The following is an 11326-nucleotide window of genomic DNA, read 5'->3' on the forward strand; positions in this document are numbered from 1 at the left end:
CTTTGTGATGGCGATTGTAGCTGATTTTGTCGATGAAGAAGTTCTTGATGGCAGTGGATTTTTCAATGGTGTATGGTATGGCAGGGAGGGTAGGTGGGTTGACCAAATGCTTGACCACTTTGAAGAGGGTTCTGCTATTGTTGTTGGTTTCTGCTCTGGTGTTCTGATAGTAGGAGGCCTTGGCAGTGTTGATGAGTTGTCGTTGGGTTGCTCAGAGTTCCTTGAGGAACACCAGGTTGGAGCCGCCTGGAGCAGCAAAAGGTTTTCTCTTGTTTCCTGATGACTCTTTGGCTGAGTTTGAGTTCTTGCATGTACCGGAGCACTGATGGTTTTGGTTTTAGAGATTCGCAATTCTGTTAGTGGTGTTCGGTCCATGTAAGGTGGAGGTTGGCGAGGTCTTCTGTGAGGGGTCCCGCCCGGAAATTCTTGAAGGACCTGTAGGTTTATATGATGGGTTTCTGTTGGATGTGTTTGACTGAGGTGGTGTGCAGAATGTTGAAAGGCATGGCTAGGTAGTCAGACCAGTCAAGCGGGAGAGGAGATCTGTATTGGAGGGAAGCCAGTGTGGTAATGATTAGATCAAGGATGTTACCTTTCTCATGTGTTGGGTCTTTTATGTGCTGTGTGAGGCTGACGGTGTCAAGAAGACTTCGAAGAGTGTCCTTCATTGGTTTAGTGGCCTTGTTGCCTGGGAGGTTGAAGTTGCGTAGGGAGATGCTGTCAGCGTGCGTGAGGGTCTTGGTGGTGGTTAGGTCGGTGAAGTCTCCGATGAAGGCCGTGTTGGGTTTGGGTATTCTGTAGATGAGATGGATGGTGACTGTATCTGTTTGCGAGAGCGGGAAGTGACAGGAGAGGACTTGAAGGGAGCCACTGTTTTCGACGTTTAATGTGGTGCAGTGCCAGGAGGTCTTGTCGATGACTGCGAGGTCTCCACCTGTCTTGTTCTGTCGGTCTCTGTGTTGGATGCTATAGCTGTTGGGGACAAGAGCAGCTAGGATGTGGGTGGAGGCGGGTGCCAGCCAGGTCTCGGTGATGAAGACGGCATCAAGGTTGTGTGTGGTGATAGCTGAGCGGATGTTGGCGAGCATCAACTTCTTTGTTGTGGATGGTGAGGGGGTTCTGATAGACTTGGGGCTGATGTGGGTGAGGTCCCTGCATCGCGGATTCCATGCCTTAGAGGAGGGGCCATGTCATTGACGTTTAAATTGCCTAATGATGGTGGGGATGGCCTGTGGGGATGGAGGAAGAAAGCACATGTCAGAGCATGCTTCCCTGTTGTCTGAGCAGGGGTTCTGGCCCTGGGTCCTCCCGGTCCAAACAGGATTTGCCCTTTTCTTAGTCTGCCCTTCACTTTGGAGGATTGGGAAAGAGATGCCCTTGATTTAAGACTTAAGAGCAGAAAGGGTGAGGCAGGGCTAGGAAGGTGGGTGGGGCTTAGACCAGGTAACCTAGATCCACTTGCTCCTGCTCACCAACTGCAAAGGAAAAGAGGGTGGAGGGCTGCTTAAGTAGGGAAAAAGACTGGCAAATCAGGAATGCATCAACAGTTTAAAGGGTTTTGACAGGTGGGTGGGGCTTAGGCCAGGTGATCTAGATCCACTTGCACCTGCTCACCAAATGCATTCAGCAGGAAGATTGTCCTTGTCATTAGACAAGGAAAAGCAACTTGTTTGGAGGCCGGAGGTGTAAAGGGGCACCAATTCCTCTCCCACTCCTTGTGCCAGAATGCTTGCCTGAAGACCCTTATCCCATACCATGCCTCTTGACATCATTGTTTCTCTTCTTGATATAGATCGGAAGCAATGCCAAATTTTCAGCCTGACCCTAGTGAGAACAACAAAAAAAACAATACAGCAGACATTACCCACATCGGAAATATAAGGCCTCCAGCACTACCGAGTTGAAGCAGGGGTCCTTAAATCAGTAACATGTCATGCATGGATGGGATGCAGAATAACTTTACACCGAATAATAAGACCGACTCAGGAAGTTGAAAAAAGTCTCATCCGACTGTTTTATTATAAATTGTCTAAAACAGGGAGTTACAACCGACATCAACCGACCTTCGCTCGAGTTCTCTCAAAACTATTTGCATAAAAAACACATTTATATACTAAAGATTCATCATACATGACGTCATACTACATGGTTAATAAGAAAGACCTTCGGGGTGTAGTGAAATGCTCAAGGGGAACATTCAAGTATACTTTCTATATAGGGACGGTTGTGATTAGTTCTCTAAGATCAGGTGGACAACTTATGCCCACCCCTAGTGCAAGTCATCTTCATCAGTTATTAGATACACTGTATATCGTTGGCTCACAAAATATAAGGCCCTTTGGTATATGTCCCTCTATAATTGGTTGGCACACTTGTACCCTTCTGGAACATTCGGCTCACTTGCAGCACTTAAGATAGTACCCCAGGTGCCAGTTGGTGGACTTTGACCGTGTCTCCCCACCCAATTAGGCCGTCATCTCTCATGTCTTCTGCCATTCAGATTGTCTTTGAACTTGGTCTTGCAAAGTATTCTTGCTCCTGGGAATATATGAGAGTGTGAGCAAATGCTATCTTAAGTCTAGAGATGCATGCCCACCTTCTTTTTCTATTGATAGCCCACGTGACAGGAGACCACATTTCAGCCTGTTTTGCAGCATTTAATTGTCTTTATTTAACAAACTTGACTCTCATGGTGTTCTTTCTTTGTACCTTAATACAAGATGATTCAGTGTCGCAAAGTTTCTGTTCTTCAAGGATAGATAAACCTAGAAATGTGAAACACCACCACTATCAGATACCTGTAACCATTACACACCTGCAGCATATCAACATTGTCAATATGTAAATGCTGAAAAGGACCATTCGGTCAAGGAATTACTCCTCTAGTAATTCTCAGTGTATGCCCAGTGGTAACCCTTTGACAAACGATGCAGTTTACTACATAAAATGCAACATGCTCTAACAAATTCGGAATAAGCCAGTCTTGCACAATTGTTGCATCAAGACTTTCCCTAGTCACATGCGCATGGTAGTGCAGCTGTTCAAGCGCTGCCTTTAACAATGCTACTGGCATCACCGGCTTCCACTGCTATCCTGTCGCCATAATGCTTCAGTGGGGGATAAAGAACAACCCTTCAACTTCCATAATTCCTGCTCTTCCTGTAGTTCACTGCCTTGAATCTCCATTAATCGAGTTTTCGGCAACCAATTAAATCCTTCCTTTACTACCATAATTGTGACTACCTTCTCTTTGACATCTGGAGTATCAAAACTTGAAATATCTGGTGAATATGCATCCCTTTTGGCTTCTGGAATTGCGGCTTCGTTTCCGCAAGAAATAAAGTCTGAACGCTTAGTGTGAGAGGCACATGCAAAGACCACAATGGCTATTGAGAGCTGTAGTGCCTTAATAAGCCTGTCCAATAAGGATGCGTGATGTACTGTAGTGCTGTCTGCACGGAGGTAGCCTGTCCTTTTCTAACATGCTAGCTCTGCGTGTAAGGTTGACTTCACATAGGCGGAGTCACTGTCCACCATCAGATGTAGTTCCTTGAACTCTTCATAGGCCTTATCAATCCTATCTCCGATACTTCCTATATCAAAGTTCTCTTCTAGGGCCGCTCTAGATGGGCCTGACGTTTATCCCTTTAACGGGAGGAACTCTTCTATTTTGCCCCATCGTATTGTCTGACTTGGCCACATTATCTTCTTTTGAATGTGGTTATTATCAAGCTCCTGCTGTCTCCTCCGGCGTTCTAATTCTTCATCTAACTTCATCTTACTCCCTTTGCTTTATCACTTCCCATCTAAGTCTCTCCTCTTCTTGTCTTATCTCTTCTCTCCTTACCCCTGCTCTCCTTTCTTCCTCTTCTCTTTATCTCTGTATTCTTCTGTCCCTTAATTTCTGCGCTTCATCCTTTCTTGTCCATCCCGTGCCACTATTGCTCTCTGCCAGTTGTCATGCTCTCTGCCCCTTTGCCCTTTTTTCTTTCTTTTGTTGCTCCTCCTAATACATCTGTTCCTGCCGCTGTCTGCTCTTTCTTTTATACTCATCTTCCTTTAATCTTTTTTCTCATTCCCTGTCTTTCCTATCCTGTGGTTGAAATAGCATGTTCCGCTGGTTAGCTAAAATGGGACACTCGGTTATTCTTCCTTTCCTCTCCTTCCCCCAGAAGCTCACTGTCTGCAGAGCTCTGGTTCTCTCTAGGTTGGACTACTGCAACAGCCCCTTTCTAAATCTGCCTGCTTCTACTCTCTGCCCACTGCCCTCTGCAACCCATCCAAAACAGGACTGCAAGCCTTGTCCTTGGCCTGAAGCCCAGGGATCGTATCTCTCCAGGACTGAAATCTCTGCACTGGCTCCCAGTGGCTGCGAGGATTAAGTTCAAAACCTTCTGCAGTGTCAACAAGGCCTTCTGGGGCCTCAATACATTGAACTCTCTCTTCCTAAATATCTTCCTTCTCGAGCTCTGCTCTCATCCGTCTCCAACTCCCTCTGAGTTATTCATTTCGCCAAGCAACGAGTTGGTGTTAGATCTCTTTCTTCGGCTGGAGCCTCCCTCTTCAACAGCCTCCCTGCCTCTCTGAAACTTGAGGAGAACCGTCTCTAGTTCCGGAAGCACCTCAAAACCTTTCTCTTTCCTTCTTCTTTTTCTCTTCCTCTTCCCTGCTGACTTCCTGGCTGAAACTGAAACTGCACTGGTCACCTGGCCACCTTAAGATCTCGTGCCCAGGTCCCCTCCCCCGCCAGTCGTACACCTGCACTGCCTTCCTGGCAACCCCCACACTTGGGGACTATTTCTGTACCCCTACAGTTCACCGCCAGCACTTGACACCTGATGCCTGCACTTACCCTTGCACTTGCCACCAACTGACCGTACTTCTCTTATTGTTTATTTATTCTATTACCCCCTGTACTGCACTGTCCCCACCCCCGCCACACTTTCCTTTTCCCCCCTTCCCTGCACTTGCGTGATCTGAATGTCACTTGGCCTAGTAGGATCGCTCTCTCTGTCGTCCCTCTGTTCCATTCCCTTGCTGCGTCACGCCTTTAATTACTTCTGTATATTTATTTATTTATTTATTCATATTCGTAGAGCGCACAACAGCCCGAGGGCATTGTGATGCTTATTATAGTGGGTGACCAGAGCTTAGTTACATCAAACAACAGACATGCATACTTATTGCACAATTTGTATAGAACAGTTTGTAAGCACATATATAGAGAAGCTGAGACGGGTGGGAAGTAGAGAGCGGTTAGTTAAAGAGAGCGGTTTTAAGGTTTTTGCGAAAGGCAGGGAGAGACGTGTCTGCTCTAAGGGCAGTGGGCAGCGCATTCCAGAGCTTCGGGGCTAGATATGGGAAGCCTATCCCTCCTGCATTGGCCCTGCTGATGCGCGGTACAGTGATTTGGTTGATGTAGCGTGTTCTAGGAGGCCTAGTTGAGAAAGATCTGGATAGTGTGTCTGAAAGGTAGGACGGTGCTTTATGGTTAATGCATTTGTGTCTGGTCCTGAGAATTTTTAATGTGATGCAGTCTTTGACTGGGAGCCAATGAACTGTTTTTCTTGCTTTTGAGATGTGGGGCCTCATTACGAGATTGGTGGTAGTCATGGCGCTATTTGCGTAATGACTGCCACCAATAATGGGACTGAGTCTGGTGTGGTGCAATGGGGATTTACCGGTCTAGTCCAACCCTGGTGGGACCGTAAGTCCCCATTGCACCTACCATTCCCCATTCCCATTTGAGCCCCCTTCATGGGAATGAAGTTTTGCACGTCAATGATGACGAGAATTTGCTATAAAAGTTACTGTTTGCATGAACAAGTTGGGAGTTGAAGCAAGACGATCTCACCATTGATGATTACCATTTGTTTCCCCGTTTTTTTGTACTTGTAATTAAACGGACTTCCCTTTGCCAAACCTTTGAGTTGTCCTTATTGAAGTATGTCGGAGTAAATTAATCCTGCACCCTAACCTCCTCAAGGTGCAGCTATCTAGTCTTACAGGTACTAGAGGGTGAGTTCTGACCTATGCATTATTGATTAATAATAAGACACCCATAGACCGACGGCACCAAGTAACTCTAGGCCTTTGGCAATATCATGAGTTCTTCGCCATTCAGCTGAGTAGACTGAGAAGCTTCCTGTGGACAAAGATAGAAGTAAATCCATCAAACCTGCAGTAGGTCTGAAGGATCCTGCCTTTCCAAGCATAACCCTTCTCATTCCCACGGGCAGCGGATTGGATGAAAAGACCGCAAGAGGCGGTAACGACGGAGGGGCTGGTGATCCCGAAGTTCCAGAGAGGAAAAGATGCGAGTGGTGAGTGAAATAATAAATTCATTACTTTGGCAAAATTCTTGTAGGCATTAGAACAAGTAAGGGAAAGGTAACGGAGGGAGGTGGAGAAAAATAAAAAAAATAGTTAGATGTAGAGAAGACTGTATATATATATATATATATTCAGTGAAAAAACTTTGTTAAAGGGACGTTATGGTTAAGTTGCGCTACTAAAAACCTATGAAATTCAGTGAAAAAAACTTTGTTAAAGGGACGTTATGGTTAAGTTGCGCTACTAAAAACCTATGAAATTCAGTGGGAAATCTTTGTTAAAGGGACGTTATGGTTCCAAGTAAAACCGAAAAACCCTTGAAATTCGCCAGTTATGGTAAGCTAAGCAACCATAACTCGCGCAACCACCGTGCACTGCTAAGACTAACACCCAGGACATCAAAGATGACATCACAAATGTCATTGATGACATCACTGATGACATCACATGTCTGGCTCACTATTTTTTCTTTTGCTGACATATGTAGGCCACATGGTTTTCTTCAGTAACAGTCAGAAACTAAGAATTTTATTTTATTTGTAGAAATATCCTTCTAGTAGGTTCTTACAGTAATTCCCTTAGAGTACAGTCACATCATATGAAACATATACATATGGGAAAACACAAGCTTGAAAGACAGCAATCCTTTTTGTGCATAAAGATAATCACTAGACTTATGAGCACTTTCTGATAGTTCTGTTGTTTTTTTTTTATGGCTGTACTTTCCCTGTATATGGTCATATTTGTATACATTGTACTCACACTACTTTCCTTAGGGTCCAATCACATCAAGTGATACATATACATAGGGTAAATAGCAGCTTTGAAACAGAGCAATCATTTATTTGCATGAAACTAATCAGTTAAGTTATGAATTGTTTCTGCTACTACTTGTGCTTTTTTGCTAACTTCACTTTCCCTGTATATACCCATATTGGTATGTGTTCTTGTGTCTTTGTGTTTTGTCTATAGTAATGCAATTATGTAATACATGGGTTTTATTAGCTACTTATTACATATTTCACAGTACACAAAAATCTATTAAGAAAACAATTATCATTTCATTATTCAACATATTAACATTACGAATATCATACCTTCATCTTGTACGCTGCACACAATGTTATGTTTCTGTATGAGTAGCTTAGTTTACTAGATAGAACCCCATAATAGGATGCTATTTATATCAATCCATCGTTCAATGCACTTATTAGGGTATATTTCTTGCAATGATTCTTGACACTTTTTTCGCAACATAATAAGAATCCCTTCTACATATATTTCATGAGAAGTACATACACATGTGATGTCATCAGTGATGTCATCAATGACATGTGTGATGTCATCTTTGATGTCCTGGGTGTTAGTCTTAGCAGTGCACGGTGGTGGCGCGAGTTATGGTTGCTTACCTTACCATAACTGGCGAATTTCAAGGGTTTTTCGGTTTTACTTGGAACCATAACGTCCCTTTAACAAAGTTTTTTCACTGAATTTCATAGGTTTTTAGTAGCGCAACTTACCCATAACGTCCCTTTAACAAAGTTTTTTTCACTGAATTTCATAGGTTTTTAGTAGCGCAACTTAACCATAACGTCCCTTTAACAAAGTTTTTTCACTGAATTTCATAGTTTATTAGTAGCACAACTTAACAATAATGACTTTGACTTTATATACATGTCATATGGAACTGACTAGATCTCTTCTTATGAACTTGATGTCCGCGAACTTATTTAATGTTCACGGACATGTTCGGAGAACAGTACCACTACCTAAAAACTGTGGGGTGGGGGGTGGTGGAGTATGTTTGATTGTTATATCATAATATAGGAACATTTAACAAATTCAAAAAGCAGCACACAAACACATTATATATAGTAATACATAAGAAATGTAACCCATATATGTAACACACTAACCATTCATTTAAATACAATATGTTCTGAAATGGAATATACCACAAGAAGATAAATTGGCTTCCAACATAATTACCTCACAGACACAACAGAACTGAGAACAAGACCAGACCCACTGAATACATAGGACTTATCTTACCAGAAATAGTAAGTGTACTTCATTTTACTCATATATTTATAAACTTTCTGTATTAGATTAAAAAATATATTATATTTTTTTTTTCTCACAGAAATGTCTAGTACTCTGGAATGGCTTGAGGACAATTTCCCACATGAAGAAATGTCACAAGATAGTGAAACTAATGGTAAACACTTTATAATATAAACCATTTATTTATTATTTTTTTTATATACATTTAACATATATATTATTTTTTTGTACAGAGCATACCAGAATAGAAAAAACTTCAGAAAACCCTGTTATGGATAACAGTCTTCACAATATAGAAGAAAAAATGGATGTATTGTTGGCTAATTTTAATAATTTAAAAACTTTTCAAACCAAAAACCTCGTACCATTGCCCCACGTGTACTTGTCCCTCCTCACCATATCCCAGTCAATTAACACCAAACCCTCTCCATAATCCAAAACGTTTTGATGAGATTTCCATCCCTTCTTAACCTAATAACAATCATGTTGAAACCCCAAATTCTCCTGTTTTTGTTTCTGTTTCTGCCTCACCTTCTCTGTCATAAATTAATAATATATGTTAAATAAAGTTTAATTTTTATATTGTATTGTGAATAGTTTCCGTTTTTTTTTTAAAAAAACATAAAAGTGTCCGCGGACAGTGCGAGTGTTCTGAAATGTTCATACATAAATGAAAATGGAGGTGACCTGAAGAACCCCACACCTGTTCGTACTGTTCGCTAGCAAGTTGAAACTGTTCTAAGAACACACGTGGTGTCCTGAAATGTTCGTAAAGAAACAAAAATTAAAGTGTTCTAAAGAACACTATCTGTCCGTTAATGTTCGCTATCAACTTAAAACTGTCCTAAGAACACAATTGGTGTCCTGAAATGTTCGTAAATAAACGAAAATGATGTGTCCTGAACAACAGTACAACTGTTCGTAATGTTCGCTAGCAACATGAAACTGTACTAAGAACACACGCGGTGTCCTGAATTGTTCGTAAACAAACAAAAATTAAAGTGTCCTAAAGAACACTATACCTGTCCGGTACTGTTCGCTAGCAAGTTCAAACTGTTCTAAGAACGCTATTGGTGTCCTGAAATGTTCGTACGTAAACGAAAATGGAGGTGTCCTGAAGAACACTATACCTGTTCGTAGTGTTCGCTACCCAATTGAAACTGTTCTAAGAACACAATTGGTGTCCTGAAATGTTCGTATATAAACTAAATTACACGTGTCCTGAAGAACACTATGTCTGTCCTTGCTGTTCGCTACCAAGTTTAAACTGTTCTAAGAACACACGCGGTGTCCTGAAATGTTCGTTTCACGTGTGACGAACTTTTAATTACTTCAGAACCCGAACAGTGTCCGTAGGACATCAATGCGCATGAGCTAACCAATCTCGGTGCACTTGGTGTCCTGCGGACAGGCGCTTCCTTTGCGGACTAGTTCGCGAATGGATCATATGACCGCGCCCACGCTCATCGTGTGTCCTGAAATGCGGACACTGTTCGTGTCCCCGAACAATTTAAAAGTACATTTTCAGTTAATCCATAATATTTTTCAATAAAATCTCACCATGGCACAAGTCCCACATAGCAATCTTGAGTTTCTATATACCTTTTGAAACTTTCCGATCCTTTTTTTGTGTTCGATCTGTCCGCGGACAGTGCGCATGTCCGCAGACCGCGCACAAGCACCCCTATAAAAGACCACGCCCAATAGCTTATTCCCATTGTGTTTCTGGCTATTCTTCAGAACACAGTGATTTTTGCTGCCACCTGCAGACTACACCATCATCAAGATGGCATCCTTGGCTGCTGAACTGCCACTTGGTGCTGCACCTGCTTCAGCACCACCCCCACCCCCTCCACCACCACCACCTCCCCAAGGGCCTGAAGAGGGGAACAGGAGTGAGGATGCGCAGGAGGAAGAAGAGGATGATGAGAATGAGGTAGAGGAAATCCCTACTATCCACACTAGGCGTGAGTCTTGGGTGTGGCGGTTATTTACCATTCATGGGAATGGTCCTAAGGCTCGTGCGAACCGTGTTACCTGCAATGAGTGCAAAATGATACTCAGTCGCGGGAAGCACGGTAAGTACAGCTTTGGGACCACTACTATGAAGCGACACCTGGGGTCATTTCACTCTGGGGCTATTCGCAGGGTTGTACCTTGCGAAGAACGTAGCAGGTTGATTTCCTCTACTTCATCCTCTGTTTCTGATCCTGTCACCACAAGGACCACCTCTGTGGGACAGCGTCTTTCTCAAGCTGCCTCACAGGCCATACAGAATGCTGATGACCCTTACCTTTCGAGGGTAACAGTTGTATGTATGTACTGTGACACAGTACTCTGCAGGGGGGAGCGACTTCGGAGTGCTTTTGAGACTATCGTCTCATAGCACGAGAAGACCTGCTCACTACCCAAATAAAACACACTCTACATCTTCCTCTCTCAACTCGCCCTTTCTTATCCCTGTGGTTGGTATCCCCCCCTTTACCCTCCTTTACCCTCCTCTCCTAGTGTGTCGTGTCTGAAAAACCAAAAAAAATACAAAATTACAAAAATCAAAAAAAATAAGGCTCTTTTCAGAGCCGCCTTTCCCAGTTAAAAAATAGAAGTGAAAATAAATGAAGCAGGGCTCTTTGTATTTTTTAGAAGTCCGCGGACAGTTCGCGAACATTAAAAAAATTGGGTTGCTACTCCATCACAAACATTGTAATTTTCTCTGGAAAGAAGTGGTGGCTCTGAAAAGAGCCTTTGGGTGGTGTTTGTAAGTCAAAAATTGTAAATGCTTAACATCTACTTCAAAATCGTTGTTGTAATTCCAAAAAAGGTCGCAATGCATTTTCTACATTTCTCAGAAAAATCTGATTGCCAGCATAAGTAAGATGGACTCCATCTCTGCGAAAAATGTATGTACTACAAAACATACAGGGTAATT

Source organism: Ambystoma mexicanum, chromosome 5q (genome assembly GCF_040938575.1).
Source record: "Ambystoma mexicanum isolate Mex_15411 chromosome 5q, UKY_AmexF1_1, whole genome shotgun sequence".
NCBI lineage: Eukaryota > Metazoa > Chordata > Amphibia > Caudata > Ambystomatidae > Ambystoma > Ambystoma mexicanum.